At 35.4% G+C, this 24894-nt stretch overlaps 1 long non-coding RNA gene across 2 annotated transcripts in view; it reads left to right on the top strand.

Moving 5' to 3' along the window:
- Nucleotides 1-24894, top strand: part of LOC134529289 (uncharacterized) — a 129374-nt gene that overhangs the window by 23943 nt on the left and 80537 nt on the right. For both annotated transcript variants that reach the window (XR_010074524.1, XR_010074525.1), the window contains exon 3: nt 13069-13140. This is a non-coding gene — a long non-coding RNA (uncharacterized LOC134529289). The remainder of the gene's footprint in view (nt 1-13068; nt 13141-24894) is intronic.

Below are 24894 nucleotides of genomic sequence, written 5' to 3'. Positions count from 1 at the left end.
CGTAACAAACAATATTACTTTTCTTTGAGTAGGGTCAGTGACAAATACACAATTTAATTTAGAGAGGGATAGTAATATAAATAAAAAAAATTAGTCATTCAGAAAACTTATTTAAAAAATGTGTTTAGAACAACTACACTGTGTTCTCAACATGATTCGATTACTGTGTTGTTTGGAGTTTCTAGTGCAGTACCAGCTCATTTTGGATCATTAAAAAAAAACACTGGGTTCATTGAAATTTCTAATATTTTTTATAACTTTAGGGGGAATAAATTTCCCCTTTATCATCCCCTCTGTATCCTTCAGTTAAAAGGAACGATGGCCTTCCAATGAGTTTGATGTGATTTGCCATCTGTGACCCTTCCATCCCATAGTGCTTAAATCCCCCACCAATGTGTGTGCCCATGTGTCTTATAGATATTTATTATGCGAAGCCAGTGCCATATTCCATTAATTAAATACTAATTAATATTGTATATTTCCATGTACCATCCTAAGTGTATGTGTTACTCTTTCGGCACTTAAAGCGACAAAGATTTAGTAGAACTTTGCATGTGGGTTTCGGAAGGTACTTCTTTCATAAATATTTTTTACAAACTTTAAATTAAAAAAAATTATATTACTAAATAATATTGTGAAAAGTCTTCACTCAGCATATTCTCAAAATCAATCTCATTGTATATTAGTTCAAAGGCCTGGGTGTCTTCCTGTTGCCATCGTACACTGCACTTACTATTAGTCTCTGAAGATCGCTACCAGAGGTAGAATGCTCATTGCACCTGAGGACTTAAACTCTTTCACCAGTGATCTGTTAGAATCTGTTGTTTACTTAAGATCATTTGAATAATTTGGGATTGTCCTCCATCACTACTTCAGGTTGTATTCTGTTTTACACAAACTTTAACACACACACTTTTACCCACACTTTAACACAACTTTTAACAGAAATTTCTATAAACACCTATGCACACAATATTACACACACTTTTACACAGTCTTTAAAACAGAGTTTATTGTACACTTTAAGATAAATGTTTAACACATAGTTACACACTCTTGACACAATTTTTGACACATTTACAAACCTAGTTCACATTTTTTTTACATATTCATTTACACACATTTTTACACATTTTTACACAGCCTTTAGCACACTATAATACACACACTTTTACACAGCTTTTAACACACCCTTTAAAAAACAATTTTACACTCACTTTGACATCGTTCAGAACTTCAGCCTTTCTAGCCCAATATGTCACCACCCTCCTACCGCACTTTCTTCCATCCCGTACATTCGAATCTCCCGCGGCCGACTTGTGCGTGTGTGAACGCCCGGCAAGAGGCAGAGTCGAGCCAGTACTTTGTTCCCTCCTAATTTGTATTTAAGTATTATTATTGTATTTATTTATTTAATTATCCCTAGTGTAGTGTTTTTAAGATCAGGGCATAATACTGTATTTCATTTGTGTTTATTTCGGCAGAAATGCTAAAGGGCCCCTACAGACTCAGACTTGCTGAAGGCCCTCCAGTAACTGTAACTTTATTTAATTATTTCTTGTGTAAATCAATTATCACGTGGGTGCAGTACATGAACCACCAGGGTAAAACGTTAAAGGGTTTTTAGTAATTTAATTGGTTTTATTAAATATGCCACGGCACGATACGGCTCGGAATAACGGTACTATCCGTCTTGGTGCGCAACGCCATTGTCCTGCCACCCCGGCGGCCGTCGCTCACCCCAGTCGTTTCGTATCACCACCCGAGGTAGGACGCGCTCTGCACCCCGAGGACTTCAACTTCGCTATACTGACCCGGTAATTTGGTTATATGTAATTTTTCTTAATCGTATTCGCTATCCTCGGAGCCTACCTCGGGGGTCGGCTGTTTAATTAATTACGTTGATATCCATAAGGCATTCAAAAATTACCACGAACGTAACGTCCGACCACGTGGTAGCCGGACAGCCCGTAAACCAATCGCACCGCAAGGCCTTTAAACAGTTTAAATTTTAAACCTATTTTGTAGTTCTTTATGTAACGTGCTCAAGCGGTAGTTTTCCGTGTAGATGACAATAAATCACAACGTTATCGAACTTGTCTTTTTTCTGTGTGACCACGTGTGCACTCCAGGTTGGCGTGTGGGACGCCATAAGAGCCTACGACGTTATTACATAGCGTGCCCGTCGCTGAGAGTGGGTCCAGGTCAATTATTCTGTAGGCAGTGCACGGGGGTCGAGTCATGTCCCCACATGGGCAACGTCACGCCCAGAGTTAAGAGTCTCATTTGGGTCCGTGCACCTTAGACACGGTGGCGCCCTTCATATTTAACGATTCACTAACGCTCCGACAACCCCCGGCGACATCAACTTTTACACTGCCTTTAATAAAAACTTTTACCTAATCTTTTACCCTTTCTTTTACAGACACTTTTACACAGCCTTTTCAACATATCTTACACAATATTTTACACATACTTTTAAAGACACGTTTACACAGCCTTTAACACACACATTTCACAAACATTTTACACGCTTTAACACACTTTTATTTATTCGTAACAACTTTTACATACTTTATACATGCTAATACACTTTTATAAACCATTATTTGCGCTATTAACTTCGATAAACTTTTGTATACATTCACACACTTGCACAATCACATATAATTGCATACTTGCACTTTTACCATCTTGGGCACTCGTGCACTTTACCTAATCACACATTCGACCATTCATGCCATCCGGCTCTTGTGCACCTACGTATGTTTAGTTGTTTCTTGATGGTCGTGCGTCAAGCTATCGGCACTCTAGGCCGCTGGGGTGGTCAGTGAGCGCCGAAGCATTCTTAAGGGCTGCATGAGGCGGCGTGTAGCTCAGGTTTAACCATACAGTGTTGAAGGCACAAAACTGGTCCAGCGGTAGGGATCCTTCTGCGCCTGATGCAACCCCGACTTAAGGGAGTACTTGGACAAAGGGAAACACTACGGGGTTTGCGCTTTTTGATGTGCACCACGCCACTGGCCATCTTCGCAAGAAAATATTGTTCTTTCATGTACATATAATTATTTTTATTACTTGTGTAAGTCAGCATTGTTGCAAAGTGTAATGTGAATATTTTTTTTTATTTGAGATAATAATGACATCCTTAATATTCTCATTTATCATTTTTTGTTCAATAAAAAGATAATAATAATTTATCATTATACATACCTCATAAGCAAGAAGGTTGACTTGTGTCGTACGTGGATTCCACACACTTTTTTTTTTTCTAATGGGGAACATGCATGTTTCAAGTATTGCATTAAAAACACTATGTGAGTTAAAGACTATGATATATTTAACACATTCGAGTCTGCTGCTTATGACTGGTTTAAATCACTGAATACTAGGGTTTTTTATGGTTTTTCATTTTTTTTTTAAATAACATATATATGGTACTTAAAATACTTTCTACATGATAAAAAACTTTAGATTTTACAATTTTTTATACAATTTAAAACTTGATTTTATCTCTTTTAGTTACTGATAATTTATTTTTTATAATAAACTATGTTTTACATATATAAAAAAATTTCTCATACACACTTGATACTATTCAATGCTATGATTTTTATTTAAATCCAGTTAAGTTATAATTTATTTCACATTTACAATTAATATCAATATATGAATACGTAAATAATTTTTATTTGGTTATGTTTATGAAAATTTTGATTTAGTATGGAACTTTTGGAAGCAGCCTGGCACGCACAGAGCAATGCCACAGTCTTCGCACCACCAATGAGTTTCCTTCCTCAGTCGTTTTCCACTGTTGTCTTTGCCTACATCGGAACATACTTTACAGTATCTAGTAGGGTTGAGTTTATTTTCAGTTGGTGGAATTTTCTTCGGAAAATGTCGAGTAGACGATCGATCTGTGGATGAGGATGATGATGATTGAACATCTGTATCGGTAGCACCATATGAAACCAGCTGGTTCCCGAGAGCTCTCATGAAGTTTTACAAACTAGTTTTGTTGCCATCAGCCCTGGATTTTTTGAACAAAATGAATGAATTTATTATTGACATCAAAAAAAGGTGGAAACATTTTTTTTCCCACCATTTCATTGATTTTCTTTGAAAGGGGTAGTAACTGAGTAATTGATCAACATGATCAACACCAGTTTTGTTTATATTGTAGTCAAGTACAACATCGGGTTTTGTTTTAGCAACTAAGCCCCCTCTACCTCTTACAGTGACTTCACTGCATGTGGCTTTGTGCTTTGTGGAGAGGCAGTACACATCATGTGTGTCCTTCCACTTTACAGCCAACAAAGGACCGCATCTGCGAAAAATTGCTTCACCTCTTGCAAGTTCTTTGCATTTTAGTTCAGGTGGCAAGCCTTTGCGGTTTTTTTGTACCGTACCCACAGCCAGGTTTTTTTTCATCCCATAACTTATAGAATAATGTAGGATTTCAATATAATCTGTCCATGCATATTGTGTGCGCCTTATGAAAATAATCATGACACAATCTCTGGACAAGACTCTCAATAGATTTTTCCACACTTCCAGCGCCACCAGTATAAACCTCACAGTTTAGGACATATACTGTATTGGTCTCACAAAGAATATATATCTTTATACCATACTTATGAGGTTTATTTTTTATATAAACACGGAAATGTAAACGTCCTCGAAAAGGACACATTCCTTCATCAATAGTCAGGTTTTCTGATGGATAAAAACAAGCCTTACATTGACGGACAAAATGATTGAAAAACTGCCTGACTTTATGTAGAGGGTCGTGATTTTCTTGTCCTCTTGGTACGTAAGTAGCATTGTCATTTATGTGTAACATGAATAATATTGACCGGAATCTGTCTCTGCTAAGGAGATGGCCAGGAAATGGAGTGTGCATTATGTTGTCATTTGACCAATAATCTGTTATCTTGGGTTTCCTGACTAAGCACATGTAAATGATCACTGCAAAGAAGCAATATATTTCTTGAAGCTTGACAGTAGTCCAATGCTGCCACATTGAATTTGGTTTCAATTTTTTTGCCCCATTTCATTTTGTCAATCATGGTACCTGCATATCGATTTGTTTCAGTCTTTATATTTTTTATGACGTCTGTGCCAAAAAAAAATTAGAAAAACAGGTAAGTTCATCGGAAGTTTCATCAATGTCGATAAGAATGCCAGATGCTTCCTCAAAAACAGGCAGCTGTGGTTAGTTGTCCAGTGATACCCAGCGATTGACTCCAGGTTTTTCATTTGCTGGTAATTGTGTTCTTGTATTGGAATCTGAAATGAAAATCGTATGTTTTTTACATTGTTTGCGTAATTTTTTTTACTTTTACGTAAATCGATTACCAGCTCATAAAGAAATTCAAAGGCACAAAAATGTAATATTTATGAAAGCTTGGTAACTTACCAGAAACGTTATTTGTGCTAGGTTTATCCGAGTGGTCTTGTCTATTCGCATTGCTCAGCTGCGTAATGTGGACTAGCGGAACATCGTCTTCATCTAAAAAAATAATAATGTGACAATTACATTTACATGTAAGGGTCCAAGAGCTAATGTAATATATCTTCAATTCACAAGGGAAAAAAATATGAACCACTATCACTACCTTTATCAGGTGTCTGTGGTGGACGAGCTTGTGAAGGTCCCGTTTTCCGTGTAAAACTGCTCTTCTGTTTCCTTATTTTTGCAAAATATTCATCTGTAATAAAAAAAAACATCCTGGGTAAGATATGTACAAAAATAATTATTTTTTATACATAGGTAACACAAGTTTCAAGCTCATTCGGCAGGTTTTGAATAATTGTATACAAACCTAATGTGTCAGAATATTCAGACGATGGTTCATACAGCTATCTGCACTCTGGGGCAGTTGATGTGTTCATTGATCACTGAAGCAGCCTTGAGTGGGCTGCATGTGGCGGTGTGTGAATCAGGTTTAACCATACAGTCTGAAAGCATAAACTGGACCAGCGGTAGGGACCCGTCTGCGCCTGTCGCCACCCCAACGTAAGGGAGTACTTGGACAGAGGGCAACACAACGGGGTTTGCACTTATTGTTGTGCACAACGCCACCAGCCATATTCGCAAGAAAATATTGTTCTTTCATGTACATATAATTATTTTTATTACTTGTGTAAATCAGTATTGTTGCAAGGTGTAATGTGAATATTTTTTTATTATTTGAGATAATACTGACATTCTTAATATTCTCTTATATTATTTTTTGTTCAATAAAAATATTATAATAATTTATCATTATACATACCTCATAAGCAAAAAGTTTTACTGTGGATTCCACGCACACATTAATTTTTCTAATGGGGAACATGCATGTATAGGTATTTCATTGAAAATGCTATGTCAGTTGAAGACAATGATTTACTAAAATATTTGTGTCCTACACAGATCTATAACATAACATTTGAATAAATAAAGCCAGTAAAAAATGTCAGAAATGATTTAGTTGCAAACTAAGTCAAGAATGCTATTTGAGTGGATTGTCGTCACATGACGGAAGTGGTTTAGGATGCATTAGGTTTTGCCTAAATGGTAAAGCCATGTGTATATAATTTAGACAGAGAATTGTTATGTTAAAGTAATGGAATATATTTCTAAATGTTTGTGCATTTAGATATTAGGTACTTTATTATTTTGGTAAATGATACCCCTGTAATGGAAAGACGTGTATTTTCAACCAAAATAGAACCATATGAGTTATCAAACTTAAGGAACAAATAATTTTTGTGGCTAAAATTTTTTTATTAATTGTGAATTCTTAAAAACATTGTGCTATTATTATTAATATTATTTTGCAAGAAATTAGTTTTAAAAGACTCAATATGCATTTCATTAATTGAACATTTTCAACCTTATCGAATAGATGTTAGCCAATGACAGCATGAATTTGTCTGTTTGAAGGATAAATTATTTATTGTAAATATACTGTTTGTGTTACATATAAAAATTTTAGTTAATCAGTATACTGCTGTTTACCATCGGGCGCTAGCGCACTGAACATTTTCCCAAAACACACATGCCTGCTTGTGCACCAAAATACACAAAACACATGTACACACACACATCCACATGCAAACACAGACACACAGATTGATGGACAACATGCCAGGAATTGGACACAACATTTAGAGCTTAAAGGTAGGTTCCAAGCATAATCACAACACAAATAACCAATGATAATATCGTATACACCGTAAACATAGTTTACATGTGGTTTAGAGTAATTTCTTTATATAACTGATTTCACTCAATTTAACTATTCATATTTTCGTATTTAAAAATTGAAAGTCTAAAATGTTTTCATATGCTACAATATTATTTCTTAATAAATTTAAAATTAGTATAAGTATGCTTGAATCTGATAAAATGACCCTTGACAAGATAATATTTTTCTAGAATTTGTCCAACTATTTAGTATAAGAATGTTAGTATTCATGAGGCTAGTATGATCAATAAAAAAAATATTTAAGTTGCACATATACAAATAAAAAATAATTTCATTAAAAAAAATTTAAAAAATTGCCAGTGTGAGTATCTATGTGCCGGTGTATGGTAATGACACAAATTTTACTGTTTATAAAAAAATTATGAGAAAGTATTATTTTAACATGTATGAAAGTTGGCATTTACATAAATCTTAGAAATCAGTAGTAAGTCCTGATTTACCTAAAAACAATTTAAAATGTACTTAAACACCAAAAAATGTTGAGCTAAACACAAAGCATACTTTTGCATGACAGTTATTTTCATAGTAGGTATTTCTTCATTGGAGCTTTTGGGATCCTAAAACTGGCAGACCAATCCTTCTTGTATGTCCCTGCATACCTACTACTGATACTGGTACTGCTGTCGATCAAATTGAATTTCTGGTGTTTGTTGAGGCTATGTATAAGATTACTTCAGTGCAAAGTATGACTCCCAATCACATAAGGAGACCAAACAAATAAGGTTCGGGTATGCACTGTTAATTTATTTTCATTGTATACAAAAATGGATATCAAAGCTATCTTGTAGTAGTATGTTTCAGAGTTCAGTACAGGGAGATAGAATGCCAGTTACATCTGGAGTTTAGCTTGGATCTCATTATTATCAACAATGATTTCTAACAACATTTTGTGAATTGTTGCTATTATCAATCTTTTACTATTTATGTCTCACCCCCTCAAACCTAGGAAATCACATAAAGGAATACATATTACATACTGACGTCACAATTGTTCTTTACTTGAATCTAATACTGACTTTTGTCTAGAATAACTTGTTGTGACAAGTCACAACCGTGCCCGCCTAAAATGACGAACGTTTCTTGCACACACAGAAAACATGAAAAAAATATTCCATCAGTTGTGGCAGGTATTAAGGTGTAATGTTCTGTCTATGATTATTGATTTTCTCAAAATTTTAATAGTGTTATTAAAATAAAAGAGTTTAAAAAGAATTTGAAATTTATTCATTTTTTAATGAATATTAATTTTGTTACACAATTTGAAAAAATGAGGGAAAAAAAGCTTAATTTTCTGATTCACTCTTCAAAGTCCTGTACCTTTACATCAGAATATTCCTAGTGGCTTCATTATAAGGAGCCAAAGAAAAGGAAATTAAGTAAGTGAGTACAGTACCAACATGAAAGCAGGGTCTGGACCACACATCTGGGGAATTTATTTCTAATTAAAATATTCACAATATAACCGTAACATGGCCCTGGCAATAGACATGAAATTGCATGCCTCTATTCATTTAAAATTTGTTTTTTTGAGCCTGCCTCCCAGCACGTCCTTTCAGCACAGTAACTGAACGAATGACAACACTGTAGAACTGTGTACCAAAACACTAGAAAGAAGCAGCTGTATAATCCCACCGACCAATCAGAATACAGTTTTTTCATCCAAGGACACAATAAAAAGCAAATACATAACCTCTCATCAATGTCTTTTTGCAGAAAACCTAATATAAAAAACCCTAAGTCCTATCTGATTGGCTGACGTAAAACCTGATAAATTTACATCTATCCATGGGAGTGACAATCTGCAGATTTGCCCATCATAAGAATACATACAAATAGGACTAAAATGTTTCGTAACTGATTGATGTCACTCGGGGCTTCACCTTGTAAGCCTGGTCCAACTCCACTGTCCAGTTCCCCTCCTTCCTGGCATTTGTACCGCCAACGTATGTAAATGTGCATGTGTTCAAATTGCGCGCCACGGACTACCGTAAGAGGGCACTTAGCGGCAGTGCGACGTCACCCAGAAACCAATAACAACAATTGCTATTTAAGTATTAATATATAAAGTAGCTGATGTTTAAGGTTCTGAGCCCGGATGAGGCATTGTATAAATTATAAGAGTGATTTGTTTCTTCCTTAAAGCAAACCCTTGGCGCGGGATCACAGAATAAAATAACGGTTTTGTTCTGGCGGGAAGCTGCCTGCTGCCCACGTGCAGAGCGCTGTATGCCCCAGTTCCTCTTCGTCATCGGCCGAGGCCAGACGTGCGCGGAGTCATCAGAGACGTGTGGCCCTGTGTCGCCAACCCCGTGGTATCTGTGTAGGCTGGTTCAGTGTGGCGTGCCCGACGCCTAGAGCGGACCAGGTCTTAAGTAAATAAGCTTGATTAATTAGAGGACTAATATCTCGCCTCACACGGGCCACGTAACGCCCTGACCGGGAGTCTCAGTTGGGTCCACAGGCCAACTCACGTTGTTGCGCCCACTACAAACAGCCTCGGGTAAGCATCTATGTCCTCATGATAAAATGTCTACAAAATTGGCGCTGTGGAGTCGCAAACATGTCTCTTGGACTACTTTAGCAAAATAATACATGATTTTCTAGAAACATAATTATGGATTTTAAATAAACCCAAACGTAAAATATATACATAAAAGCAATATTAAAAATGAATATGTACTAAAGTAGAATCTACACAAAAATTACCCTACAAAACAAAGAGAAAACCAATAAAAAACGAAGTTAATGGCTTTTGGTTTTAAATTTTTAAATATAAAGATTTATTTCCAGGGATGATAATGAAAAACTAGATGAACATGACCTTGAACCTATAGAAACAGCTGATTCACCTGAATTAATAAAGAATATATTATATCATTAAAATACTCTACAAACTTGGCAAGATAACGACGTGCAATGATGCAAGTTTTATAAATGAAGACACTTAAAAAAAAATAAAACACAGTACAGTCTGGGCCAACTGAGAATATGACTAAGGACTGAATTCCAGCACGCAGGTTTCTCATTTTGTTACTGTCCTTCAATATTCTGCGTAATCTTCCAGCGACTGATGGAATTCTGTATTTTTCAGTTTTGAAACAAAAAAACTAGTGTCAAAGCGCCATAGACGGTTCGAATTCACGACACTTGCTGCACGACCAGCTTACTGAGGGTTTCGACAACCTAATATCTGGACACTAGGATCTCGGTAATTGAAAACTCCTCTGAGCCAATTGATACGGAATTAAATCAAGCAAGTGCCCCTAAGGTAAGCTCTAGAGATACTAGCCCAGATGGTTCGTCATTGCAATGGTGTTAAAATGTCAGTACAGGTGCACCATCCTTTATCCGAAATTCCAAAATCCGAACAGCTCTAAAATCCGAAATTTTTTTCGAAACTTCAACGTCCGCGATTTTGTTCGCAGTTGTGTGGCAAACTCAAGTCGCGATCGTGTGACTAGTGCGAGCGAGTGACTTGGCAGCACTGCGTCAGCAAGGCAGCATGCAATTTGGCAACGCCGAGGCGCTGTGTTTACCGTTTGTCCGGCAAACTAGCCCCAGTTACAGCTTGCTGCTTGGCTACGATAGGAGTTGTTTTATCGCGTTTAGTAGTTAACCGTGTTGTTACGCGAACGTGTTGCCATATTTGAAGGCGGCAATGGCAAAAAGGCATTCCGATATGAAGATCGGTGGTAGCGAAAAAAAAAACGAAAACAATTAACATTATCAATAAGCAATAACTCAGAAGGTGGAATTATTGCGGAAACTAAACCAAAAAAAGTGACACTTCAAAGAGGCATTTAAAAATGCCATCATTCGTGCTGCTTCATCTCAGGAGAAGGAAAATCCTGCACCCGGCCGATCACGAGACGTACGAGTTGACGGCGACATCGGCGGCAATGACGACGCACCATAAACATTCTCCAGATGTTTTACAGTATCAGTTGTTAAAAACAAATTATTTTGGCGATTGTTTCAGGTATTTATTTATGCTGCAGTGTTTATTTACGTTATGTACTTTGTTGTTTTTTGTACTATGTTGCTTGAAATCCTTAATAAATCTGACGTAACCTAACTTGGCTTTACTAGGCCTCCTGTATTAAAATTCTGAAATCCGAAAAATTCCCAAATTCGGAATGCTGCTGGTCCCGACCATTTCGGATAAAGGATTGTGCTCCTGTACTATTAGGCGAACCGAGTCGTGCCGCTGATGTGCGTCAATCTGAAAATAAATTACTCTCCTTAAAATCACAATAAAATTATCTCACACCCAAAATTCCTAAACAATTAACGTAAAACAATTACATCTCAGATTAATAAAATATAAAAAAGACTTTGGAAGGTTAGGTCTATTGTTGTTAATTGGTACTAATATATGTGGTGCTGCTTATGAAACATGAAAGAACATTAAAACTGTTAATGTAAAAGAAAAATTTTATCATATTAATTACTAAAAATGCAATAGAAAAACTTTACTATATTAATTACTTTATATAGCATTGACTTGACCATGCCCTCTTGCGGTAGTTTGTAGCGCACTCACATGTCCACACACGCATGTCAAGGGCGGAGAGTTTAAATGTCATGGTGAGAGGTGTTAGGAGGGGTGGTGGCACACAGGGCTCTGTGAGGCGCAACCCCAGACGTCAGTACGGAATCGTACACAGTGTAAAATAGTGTCTGCAAGGTTCTGTTTGGACTAGGCCAGCTATGGAATTGTGAAGGCTGTATTGTCTTTATTTTATTCAAACCATTGGAAAATAAATAATTATTACATTTAGTTAGGAAAATTATCTTACAATTATTTGTAGACTTCCCACATATGTACTAAACAATAAAAAATATTTTGCCAGAAAATTTTAAGTAACAATTGTCCTATACGCTACTACTTGTTAATTAATTTTTTACTTATGGGGTACATAGTTGTAACAAACAGGTATTTCATTAAAAACAAGAAGATATTTTACACTATTAAAATAATTTAATAATAAATTAATTCATTAAATTTAAAAAAAAAATATTAAATATTTGAGTACATTACATATATATAATATAGTCTTTGAATGTAAAACTGTTAGGTATTTTGTAGTTTTCAAGATAGATGATAATGTTTCGTGTTTGGCATCATGTCATGAGGTGAAAGTTTATAGTGGGCATTAGGTTTCCCTTACTCTGTTGACTCCCAGTAGAATATTAAGGTATATTTATTAGGTTGTTTTTAGAATTATCTACAAAAGTATGTGTGTTTGGGTGTTATAGAAAAGTTTATTCTAAATGTTTAACCCTGGATGGAAGGTGTATACATATTCATCCTGATAGAACTATTAGAATATAAATACTCTTACCCCACCAAAAATAATGTTTGAAAATATATTATGAACTTAAAACCCTTTACAATCATGTCCTATAAAAGATATGTGAGAAGGAATTTTTAAACTCTCATGTGTGTTTGAAAGGTGTTAGCTAGTGACAGCATGAAAATTTTAGGATAAAGTACAATTTGTTTATTGTGTATTAATACTACTAAAAACACTCCTGATGACTTGTACTGCAGTCTACTTCCGGGTTGCCGGCACATTAATTGAACCGCTACTCAGGCTCACACAGCAATTAATTGGACACAGCTCTATGAACTTACAGGCAGGGTGAAAGCATAAACACAGCTTAATTATAAAATAGCATACTTTGACAAATAGTTTATGTATGGTTTCTAATATTATTATTCTTTTCCCCTCTCTTATCTCATACTACTTTAGTAATTAATTCTGTACTCCAAGATGTAAGAAATGAAAGTTATTTTTTTAAATTACAGAAGTTCGCCAAGCTGTATTTGACCTTGAACAGCCTTCTACATCTACTACTGGTGCTCCAGGGCAGAACACTGGTAAGTAACACAATGGTAAAGTGTATTAGTTTTTTATACTTTACATGACTAACTATATTACTTTTCATTGAGCAGGGTCAGTAGCAAATACAAAAATTATTTTTAAGAGGGATAAAAATGTAAATAAATAACAAAAAAGGAGTCATTCAGAAAACGTATTTTAAAAAGGAGTTTTGAACAACTACACTGTATTATCAAGATGATTCAATTCCTTTGTTTTTTGGAGTTTCAAGTGCAGTATCAGCTCACATTGAATCATTCAAAAAAATACATTGGGTTCATTGAAATTTCTTATATTTTTTATAACTTTGGGGGAATAAATTTCCACTTTATCATCCCCTTTGTATCCTTCAGTTAACAGGGTTGATGTTCCTCCAATGAGCTTGATGGGACTCGCCAACTGTGACCTTTCCATTACGTAGTGCTTAAATACCCAACTAATGTGTGTGCCCATCTTTTGTATATATATTAACTAGCTGCCCGACCCGGCTTCGCACGGCTATACTAATGGAAAAAAATTAAGCCCCATCTCCCATTTACAGTAATGGTAAATAAAAAAAATTCAGTGAAAATTTATTTCAATGCTGTATAATGTACCGGAGAGAAAATGAATAGGACCAATGGTTTCCTGACTCGTGCACGCAACGTACAACTGATGTACCCGTACTTCGTTACGGCAGTCTACAGGCAGATCACTCTTGCGCCGCTCATTATACATGCCCCTCCTTGTGGGTACGCCTCTGCCGCGCGATGCCCGTTGCCATGGAGACGCAGAAGGCATGAACAATGCAAAATCCTGTTCTCATGCAGACAAAGTACCCACTGTTGCCTGGATTTAACCACCCATGGGATCTAATTTTTGGAAAATGTCATCCTGCGTAACATAAGGAACATTACTGTGAAGTTTCAAGTCTGTAAAATATATATACTTGAAAAAAAGGGCAATTTTTTATATTTAAATTACCCGCAAAATTTCAACGGTGATGAGGACTGCATTCACTAACATTGAAATAGTCGTTGCCATAGAGACGAATGAAGCATCAACAAAGCAACAGCCGTTGCCATGGTGATTTCCTATCAAAAACTGGAAATTTTGATATATTACGCCCCCGAAACTCCCCTTGCGATCGGATTTCCGCAGAATCCGTTCTTAGTGAGCGTCTACATCACAAAATGAGTAACTATGCTAAATTTCAAGTCAATTGGGTGTATAGTTTTAGAGATCTCGTGATGAGTGAGTCAGTAAGTGGTATTTCGCTTAATAAACTTCTAGCGCCTGCAACACACACTTCGTACTTGTACTGCATGTTGTATCTAACCCCCTCCAACGCATTTGATTCTAAATTGGACTTTTAGTAAGGATCCCTAATGTTATTGATAATATAATATAGCCTATAGCCTTCCTCGATAAATGTACTATCCAAGACTGAAATAATTTTTCAAATCGGACCAGTGGTTCCTGAGATTAGCGCGTTCAAACAAACAAACTCTTCAGCTTTATAATATTAGTATAGATTATGTGAGGCCAGTGCCACATTCCATTAATTACATACTAATTTATATTTTCTATTTCCATGTACCACCCTAAGTGTACGTTTTTCTCTTTCAGCACTTAAAGCGACAAAGATGTAGTAGTACTTTGTATTTGGGATTTGGAAGGTACTTCTTTCCTAAATATCTTTTACAAACTTTTACAAAAAAAATTACACAACTAAATAATTTTGTGAAATGTCTTCACTCTGCATATTCTCAAAATCAAACTCATTGTAAATTTGTTCAATGGCCAGATGGTTTCCTGCAGCCATTGTACACTGCGCTTACTACCAGTCTCTTTAGATCGCCACCAGAAATGCTCATTACACATGAGGACTTAAACTCTTCCACCAATGATCTGTTAGAATCTGTCATTTACCTAAGATCATATGAATATTTTTGAATTTCCTGTGTTTCAACATCAGGCGGTATACCATTTACTTAAATATTTTTATTTTCATTTGCTCATTGAGTGCTAAACTAACTCTAGGTCATGTGGTGTCCTAAAATTGAAGTTTGTCCTAACCCAGTGCTGTTGGGTCTTTCAAACAGTGTTAATTGCATTGTAATTTAATTATTAAATTACTAGAGCTGCACCAATTGAAACAAATTATGCAAGTTCATATGGTAAATCTTTTAAACTATCACTTGTTAACTATGCAGTGGGTAAGGTTTGTGGAGCTCCTAATGATCCATGTAATAAACATTTTATCATGATTTCTAATGCTGAGAGTGGGACGGGTTCTGTGGTCTTTAGTATAGGGAAATTTGATACACGAACCCACACAAATCGTATCGTGGCCCTGTTACCTAAAGTTCCCCTCTGTGTCTATGTGCCTTTCCCTTCAATATCAGAGTATTATAATCACTGAGTATTTCAAGCAACAATTTTTTTTACAAGCCACTACATATAAAATATATATTTTTTTACTAATGGGGAACATGCATCACTATTAAGCATCACTATTAATTTACATGTATAAAAATTACCAGTATCTTCAATTTTATTTTTTTCAAAATTTTTACAAATATTTTAAGGTACTTGATGCTTATGTACCAGGGAACACTACTTGTTGTACGTTCCTAGGAAATTACTTATTTTATAAGAAATTATCACATAAACTGTAGCTGAATGAAGCAATTTTGTGAATAATGTACACATTTATCACTTCAAACATTCACTTTGGTTTTTAAAGACCGAAGCTTAATGTTCGAGAAATTGAAGCAATTTACTGATTGAGAAAAGTTACAGGAACTGTAGCCTATAATATCAGGTTTAAACATAACACAAAGTTAACATCTTCAAAGTAAATATAGACCTATAAATGATATTTTGTGTAAGCTTTATAAAAAAATGTGAAAGAAACAAAACTATGCTGTAGATTCACAAAAAATATTCCCCATCAAAAATATTTTTTTTTTTGTTTTCAATAATTTGGAGTCTATTTGCATACATCACAAATGTAGGTTTTCCAGGATTGTCTATCGCTACCAGCACAAAGTTCAAGACTCCAGCGAAGAATAACAACACATCTTATCCACTGCTCTCCCGCTCTGTCTGTGCAATAAGGTTCACCACAAAATATGCATTCTTCATCGGCACTGTCGTCGTCATCTGTGGACACCAATGGGATGACATCATCTTCAGAAGAACTTGATGTAGGCCGACTGTGTTTCCTTTCAGAAGGTTTCTTGTTGCCAATCCCAGCTCTTTTTTCTACAACCTTTTGCTTTGTTTCAACATTCTTCTTCACTTGTTCACTGTCAAATCCAAGGTTTTTGGATTTTCTTTTCAACATTTCCGTTTTGTTGCAGATTTTCTTCTTCTTTGCCTCCCTTATTTGGTCATTTTCAGGTGTATCTGTAGCAATTATTGATCTTCCTCGTTTACTCCCTCTCTTGCTAGTCTTCCTAGCTCCTGCTTTAGGGACGGGCTGCACCTGTTCAGGTGTGACAAGTTTTAATTGCTGATTATTTAACTGAACCATTTGAATGTCAAGGATAAAGTCATTTAGTCTAGACGTAGGTCTTGCAGAGGCTGTTGGCAAATGTAACTCATTCGATGGTGATGGTGAAGGAATAGCTGATGAAGATGCTAGCAAATCACTGGAACTTGGTGGATCCAAATCAGTCTCAGCTATATCAGAGGTAGGATTATTTAAAGGAATTTTATCCAGTTCTGGTTGATGTGGTCGATCAGTAACATGTGAAGAAAGGAAGTTCTCATCAGAAAACACACCTTTGTTCAATGGGAAAATTCCTGTCGCTGTGTATAGTCGCCGCACGGTAAGTTCGTACTTTTGGGAAGAACTGTTGAAAAATGGAACTAAGAATATTTGGTTTACTATTGTGCAATTTGTTTGACAAATAAATAAACAAAATAGGACGACATAATTTATCAAGCTATTACGTTTCCGTACGTGTGTATGAATACTGAAATAATTTGTATTTGTTAATTTTATATGTAAGTTTTTAAACACGCGTGGCAACGATATTTATCGGTATGTTGGCTACACACTTGAAGAAATAGTTCCTTAGTATGTAATTTTGAACAGCTGAAATAACCATAAATATTTCTGAAAATGTTTCACATATGTTTACTTCCAGATGCTGGAGTAATATTGTTTAATATATACGAAAGTTAAGTTATTTTGTTTACAGATGACGTTGCAAGCTGTTGCGGATGAATCACCTACGTAACTGTGTGTCGGCCCGAGCCATGTTGAACGCTTGTTTTTGTTTGCTCAAAACGACTTCTGATTTTCCGAAAACATCCAGTGTATTTGTGTACTAATTAATTTTCTAATTTTAAAGGGTTTTCTCAATTGTAACTTGTAGTGAACTATTGCTTTTACAGTGTAACTTTGTGTTAGTTATTACGGTTTGTTAGGTTATTAAAATGAATGTAAAGAAGAAGGAGACAGCACGATATTATCAACGTGGCACGAAGAGTTACGATGTTAATAAATACAGGTCAACTGGAACAGGGTGATGTTGCAGAAATGACAGCATTTCTTCTAGATCTGGGCGTCACGACCGTGAAAAAGTGAGTGACTAATTAACACGTTATGAAAGTATGTGCGTGAAAACGTTCCGTTAGGTTGGGGCGTGTTTGTAAAATAGTGTAAAAGTACCTTCCTCGCAGCTTTCTTGTTTTGAATGTCAGGCAAATTACAAACAGACACGTTCTTATATTTTCGTTTATATATTAGGTAATGTCCCACAAGCAAAACATATTAAATGTAAGGGCATGTACACAGATACTAACCTAACATAACCTATCCTCAACCAACATAATGTAACCTAACCCAACCCAAATGAGGTTTATTTACATGAAATTAGTTTCGTAAATTTTGGTTAGGTTAGGAAACATAATTGTCAATAATTAGAATGCATTTTAAAAAACTTGAGTAGAAATTCAACTCTACGTAGGTTGTTGTCATGACTTTTTGTTAACACCTGTAACCATAAAAAAATACAGCATTTGAATATATGCTCAGGGTAAATGTGCTAATGTATGCTTTTTAATTACAGGTGTTCTGGATAACGTGTTTAGTGATATGTAATTTCTCTGCTGTGTTTATATGTGATTCTTAAACATTAGTTTCATTATAGGATACAACATAATATTCATGGTAGTGATAATTTATTGCTGAGTTTCGATTTATTTAATATATTTATTTTATTACAGATTCTTAAGTTAAGTTTTTTATGGCAACAATTTCTTTTCTGCATTGTACATACTTAAGTGATATAGTTTTTATATGAGACAAACCACATAAACACATAAAAATACACACTTACAGAAATGTTTAATGTATAACTTAGAATTTGAATTTAAAATTTATTCTGCTTGATAGAAAATAATGCCTCTAATTACAAAACACATGTTGGTTAGCCATAACCTTTAACCGATACTTGACTCGGTTCATAGTGCCAGAAAAGTGTTACTAACTTGGGTAAATATGTAGTTGGGCGGTATTTGCGAAAAAATATGTTAAAAATCCGAAAATACCTTTATTTTATGCTCTTCAACGTCCTCTTTTCATTAAAAGCGGCGGAGATAAGAAATTCCAAATACTTAAGGAGATATAGAATTTTTTAATTTTGCAATACAAGACCTGTGGAACCATTCGAGCGACGCCATTTTTGTTATTTTGCTGTGTGTTCGTGAATACGCGAATCGTCAATGCGTAATTAATAAAATGGTTGATTAGGTCAGGTCAGTTACATTATTAATACTTTCAAACTAAGCCGACATTAAAAATAATGTGAATTAATTTTAATTATTCTTTAGTTTTAAATTATTTATAATGTAACTGACCTTACCTAACAAACCCGTAACAAAGGATGCACAGTAATAACTCAAGTATTTTTTTGTTACTTATTACTTGCGCAACAATATCAAAATAACAAATAAGACTTTAAAATTAGAAACGTTAAAAACTCACCTAAGTTGGAGGTGGTAATTAAACACCGTTTTAAACAATAAATGCACTAAATAATCATGTATTGGTTCGTTTGAATTCTGGCCTATCACGAACAATCGCGTGACATCATTATCCAATAAAAAAAGTAGATACTCGTACGTAAACAAGAAACAATGATAATCGCCACATTAATGCACTGGTATTGTGATGAAATTTAAAAATTCGATATCTTCTTAAGTATTTGGAATTTCTTACCTCCGCCGCTTTTAATGAAAAGAGGAAGTTGAAGAGCATACAATAAAGGTATTTTCGGATTTTTAACATTTTTTTTTCGCAAATACCGCCCAACTACACATTTACCCTAACTTGTTATTTTCTATTCACAAATGACCTCTCGATGTAATGGCAGTGATGTGCCTGGCACTCACGGCTTTAGGAAACTAACAGTTTACATAGCTACCTCATACTGAATAATTTCTTAAAGTTAAATTCTTCATAGATGATACTGACATAATTTTCATGCTTTCAACCATAGCACTTTGTGATATAGTAATCTCGAAGCAGCAAAATTTCTTTTGTAAAACTTAACATCAATTTTTATAGATATTATGTGAAGACACAGCACCACGCTGGGTTTAAACTCTAAACTATAAAAATTTGCTTAGATTTTTTTATATTTAATATTTGAATTATTAAACATGGTGTTATGACATTTTCTACTGACATTTAACCAATTATAAAAATTGCAGTGTAATTTTATCATCCATTAATTACATCCCTATTTGACAGTTACCCAACCAAAACATTGCCATGTGGTAGTCACATGGTTTTTCACATGGCAATGTTATTGTTGATATTTGGCGGAAGGATACATAGTCACCTTGAAAATAGATCCCAGCTTGAAGCAGGGCTTCCTAAAAGTATGAACTTACCGTGCGGCGACTATAGCCGCTGATGACATTATTCATCGCAAAAGCACGGGGATAAACAGTTCCTAACACCTGAGCTATTCAATATATGTAAAAAGTTTTGCCAGGGTTATTCACATGCCACTTAACAACAGCTTGGTTAAAGAATGTCTTTAAAGGTCCATACAAGGAAACATCAAGAGGCTGAAGCCTGTGAGAGGTGTGGGGAGGAAAAGTCACAATGACAATTCCAGCACTTGAAGCACATTCTAAGACCTCCACAGACAAATGAGTTTCATGATTGTCCATGATGAGCAAAAGACGTTCCTCCTTTAAGGTTTTCACATGTTTCATAAACTGTTTTAAGAACTTGAGAAACATTTCTTCTTTTGACCATCCTTTTGGTGTCGTGGCTCCAATAGTCCCCACAGGAGCACCAGTTAACATTCTTTCTTTGAAATACACCAGTGGAAAAATCAACATAGGAGGAATATGATTTCCTATGGCATTCAAACCGGCTATCATTGTCACTAAGTTCCCCTTCTCAGCTACTTGGTTGATGCCTTTAGGAGCCACAATAGGGACGGGTACGTGCACAGTAGGTAATCCTGTTTCATCTACATTCAGTTAGGGGGTACGTGACCAAATCTTCTGTGAACATCTTCCAAACTTCCAAAAAACAGAGAAATGTTTTTTTTGTTAAAACTTGTAGATCAGGACAAGCTGGTGGCCTCAGGTTTCCTGATAGATAATAGTTCTTGATATCTTTCCATGAAACATCGCATCCACTGCCCATCAGCGATTTTTTCTTGCTCCCATTTCTTTGGATATTTTTTTAAGTTCACTTTGGCAAATTTTTAAGCTAGTTGACGCACACCTTTTTTCGAGAGACCATAGTTCATTTTAGCTATGGTTTGAATGTATTCAAAGAGGAGATTTTCTTCATCGACGCTGAAAACTCGGTTCACATCAAAATTTGATGAGTAGGTGTAAGTATTAACCTTGTAGTTTTTAAATCCACTTAGTGCTCTTGCTAGTGTTGTCAGTTTGACATTGTAAACATTGCAAGCCTCTTTCAAATAAATTCTTTTACCTTCAGTTGCAGTGACTGCTTCAATGGACTTTTCATTGCACCTGGATCAACAGGCTTTCTCTTCACACAAAATTTTGAGCGAGGAATTTTATCTGAAACCACAATTTGCCTACTTTCCTACATATTATTCCTATATTAATTTAAATTGCCCACTTTTTTTTAAAATTATAATGATTGTAGGTCTTACAAACACGGAGAAGTTTCATGTTTATAAAAAATTAATTATACACTACATGAAAAAATTTAACACCAGCACTGTATGAAAAATAAAAAAAACATTTATTAGCTACAGATACATTGTAGCCAACATTTAAAAGTTGTTCAAACTTTCCCTATCACTGGCAGGAAGTCAGATGCCAAATAAAAAAGAATGGGGGAAAAATTGATTTTTGCTGTGTCAGAAGAAAAAATAATAGACTTTTTTCGATTTAAAACTGAAAGACAGGAAAAAATGGATCCGAGTATGTATCGAATAACACTTCTGTATAACCAATGGTTTGCATACACACATTGGTGGTACCTATTGATATAACTACGTGTCAATAACACTACATATCCTTAGAAAACGTGGTTAAAATAACAAAGGACATACTTATTGTACCAAGGAACATGTTCTTAGGTACAATAGGTTACCAATTTTTAAAAATAATTCATTTTTGGTTACAGATAATTGTAATATCAGCATACAAACAATGAATTGTTCTCACCATTACACACAGATTTCAGACGTGTAATTGACGATGTTATTCATTACACTTTATTTAACTCATTTACAATACTAAACATTAATATTATTTACAAAACACAAGCAAAATTACAAATTGTTTTTGACAACCGCAATGCATGTCCAACTGCCAAAACAATCAGTATATGCTGCGCTCTAGTGCTGTTTTCACAATGTGCTTCCATGACAGTTGGCTAGAGTGCAGCACTGTTCAGAAAACCAAAGTGTTCCTGGGTACATTATACCCTAGGTACAACACTCCCTCCTACTCTGTAATGGAAAGTGCATATATTTTCACCCTGAACAGAACCATTTGAAAGTTAAAAACCTTAAGGCACCAAAGATTTTTGTGGCTAAAAATACTATTTAATTAATGCCCAATTCTTAAAAATTATGTGCGATTAATTTTGACAACAGTTGTCGTGTCCATCCTGGTCCCTAGGCCTGCTGTTGCCAATAGATGTCTAATCCTGGCATGACTGTAACAAAGTCCTTTGATTGGTGCTTCGAGCGGTGAGCACACCCGAGCGTGGCGGCTGGTGTGACGAACGACAGTGTAATCTGACCCGGACTGCATACTGTGTCTCACGCATCTCGTGTGTCTCCCTCCCCTGCTTCCCGCTAGCCGTGCGCCGGTGCGTGGGAGTCAGTCGTAGCTCGCCTCTCATCCGCGACGGACGCATCTGAGCGCTGCTCCGCGCTTCGCCGCTATCGATTCGTGAGTGGTTCACCGTTTAGCAGCCAGTGCCTCAACGACATAGACCGAACTACGGATCTACATAGACCAAACTAAATGGCGTCTCGAGCGGCCAACAGCTCGAGGGGTCTCTGTTGTCCTGGCCCCCTGTTATAAGCCACAAGGTGAGAACCTGTTCACTCCCTGAGTTTTAGGTTGGTCGTCGCTCTCGTCACGACAGGGAATCATTCGTAACAGGGGTCAGAGAGCCAGGTGTCATCAATGGTTTGCAAGAAATTAGTTTAAAATGTCACACTACAGCATTTCATTAATTGGCAATTTTCAACCTAATCTACTAGATGTTAGTCAGTGACAACATGAAATGTCTGGTTGAAGCATACAATATTAATCGTAAATATACTTTTTGTTTTGGATATAAATAATCGCTACTGAAACCAATCCTGGAGAACATGCATTGCTTTAACCCTCTGGCTTCCTGCACACCTTTTTACTACCCTGTCACCCTCCCTACACACAAACACACAGGCATGCTTCTACATACACACAAATACAACCAAATACACACTCAGTACACACAGTAGTGAGCAATATGCCAGGGAATGGACATAGAAACTTGGACTTAAGGGCAGGGTGCAAGAATAATCACAACACAAAGAACCAATTATAATATAATAGACAATCACAAAGAGTGTTTACATGTGGTTTAGAGTACTGTACTTTTGTACAGATAATTTTTTTCAATTTCTTTTATCATCCGTTGCTAGTTAAGAATTGAAAGTCAAAAATGTTTTCTATATGTTACAATATTATTAATAAATACCGTGTTTTATCACATTATGATCACTCATTTTATATTAAAAACCAGTTTGAAAAGTAGGGGTGCAACTTTATTAACGGTGCAAAGATTATGAGCATGCGACAATTATGCTATAGAACAAGTTATACTTAAAATGAGTAATTATAAGTATAATAAAATCTGCAAAAATGACACCTTTGACAAGAAAGTTTTATATTAATAGAATATGTCTAACTGTTTAGTATTAAAATGTTAGTATTTATGAGGTTGGTATGTTCAATAAAAATTATATGTAAGTCATGCATATTCAAATAAAGAATAATATCATAAAATCAAAAAAAAAATTAATGGGATGTGTACCCATGTTCCCAATCACCTAAATGAACATATGGTGTATGATATGACACAAACGTTTCTGTTTATAAAAAAAAATATAAGAAAGTATTATATTAACATTTATAAAAGTTTGCATTTACATAAAACTTAGAAATCCAGTAGTAAGTACTAATTTACCTATTTAAAATGTACGCAAACACCAAAATATGTTGAGCTAAACACAAAGCATACTTTTGCATGACAGTTATTTTCATAGTAGGTATTTCTTCATTGGAGCTTTTGGGATCCTAAAACTGGCAGACCAATCCTTCGTGTATGTCCCTGCATACCTACTACTGATACTGGTACTGCTGTCGATCAAATTGAATTTCTGGTTTTTGTTGAGGCTATGTATAAGATTACTTCAGTGCAAAGTATGACTCCCAATCACATAAGGAGACCAAACAAATAAGGTTCGGGTATGCACTGTTTATTTATTTTCATTGTATACAAAAATGGATATCAAAGCTATCTTGTAGTAGTATGTTTCAGAGTTCAGTACAGGGAGATGGAATGCCAGTTACATCTGGAGTTTAGCTTTGATCTCATTATTATCAACAATGATTTCTAACAACATTTTGTGAATTGTTGCTATTATCAATCTTTCACTATTTATGTCTCACCCCCTCAAACCTAGGAAATCACATAAAGGAATAATACATATTACTGACGTCACAATTGTTCTGTACTTGAATCTAATACTGACTTTTGTCTAGAATAACTTGTTGTGACAAGTCACAATCGTGCCCGCCTAAAATGACGAATGTTCCTTGCACACACAGAAAACATTAAAAAAATGTTCCATCAGTTGTGGCAGGTATTAAGGTGTAATGTTCTGTCTATGATTATTGATTCTCTTAAAATTTTAATGGTGGTATTAAAATAAAAGCGTTTAAAATGAATTTGAATTTTATTCTTTTTTCGATGAATATACATTTTGTTACACAATTTGAACAAACGAAAAAAAGCTCAATTTTCGGATTCACTCCTCAATGTCCTGTAGTTTTACATCAGAATATTTCTAGTGATTTTATTGTTTAGGTACCGAAGAAAAGGGAAATAAGTAAGTGAGTACCAACATGCCAGCTGGGTATGCACCACACATCTGGGGAATAAATTCCTAGTTAATTTTCACAAGAAAAAAAAGGTTGAAGCTTACTGTGGCATTGCCCTGGCAACAAAATTGAAATTTAACGCC

This window comes from Bacillus rossius, chromosome 2, assembly GCF_032445375.1.
Source record: "Bacillus rossius redtenbacheri isolate Brsri chromosome 2, Brsri_v3, whole genome shotgun sequence".
NCBI lineage: Eukaryota > Metazoa > Arthropoda > Insecta > Phasmatodea > Bacillidae > Bacillus > Bacillus rossius.
Note: the sequence above shows the minus strand (reverse complement) of the source record. Positions and strands in the feature narration are given on the sequence as shown.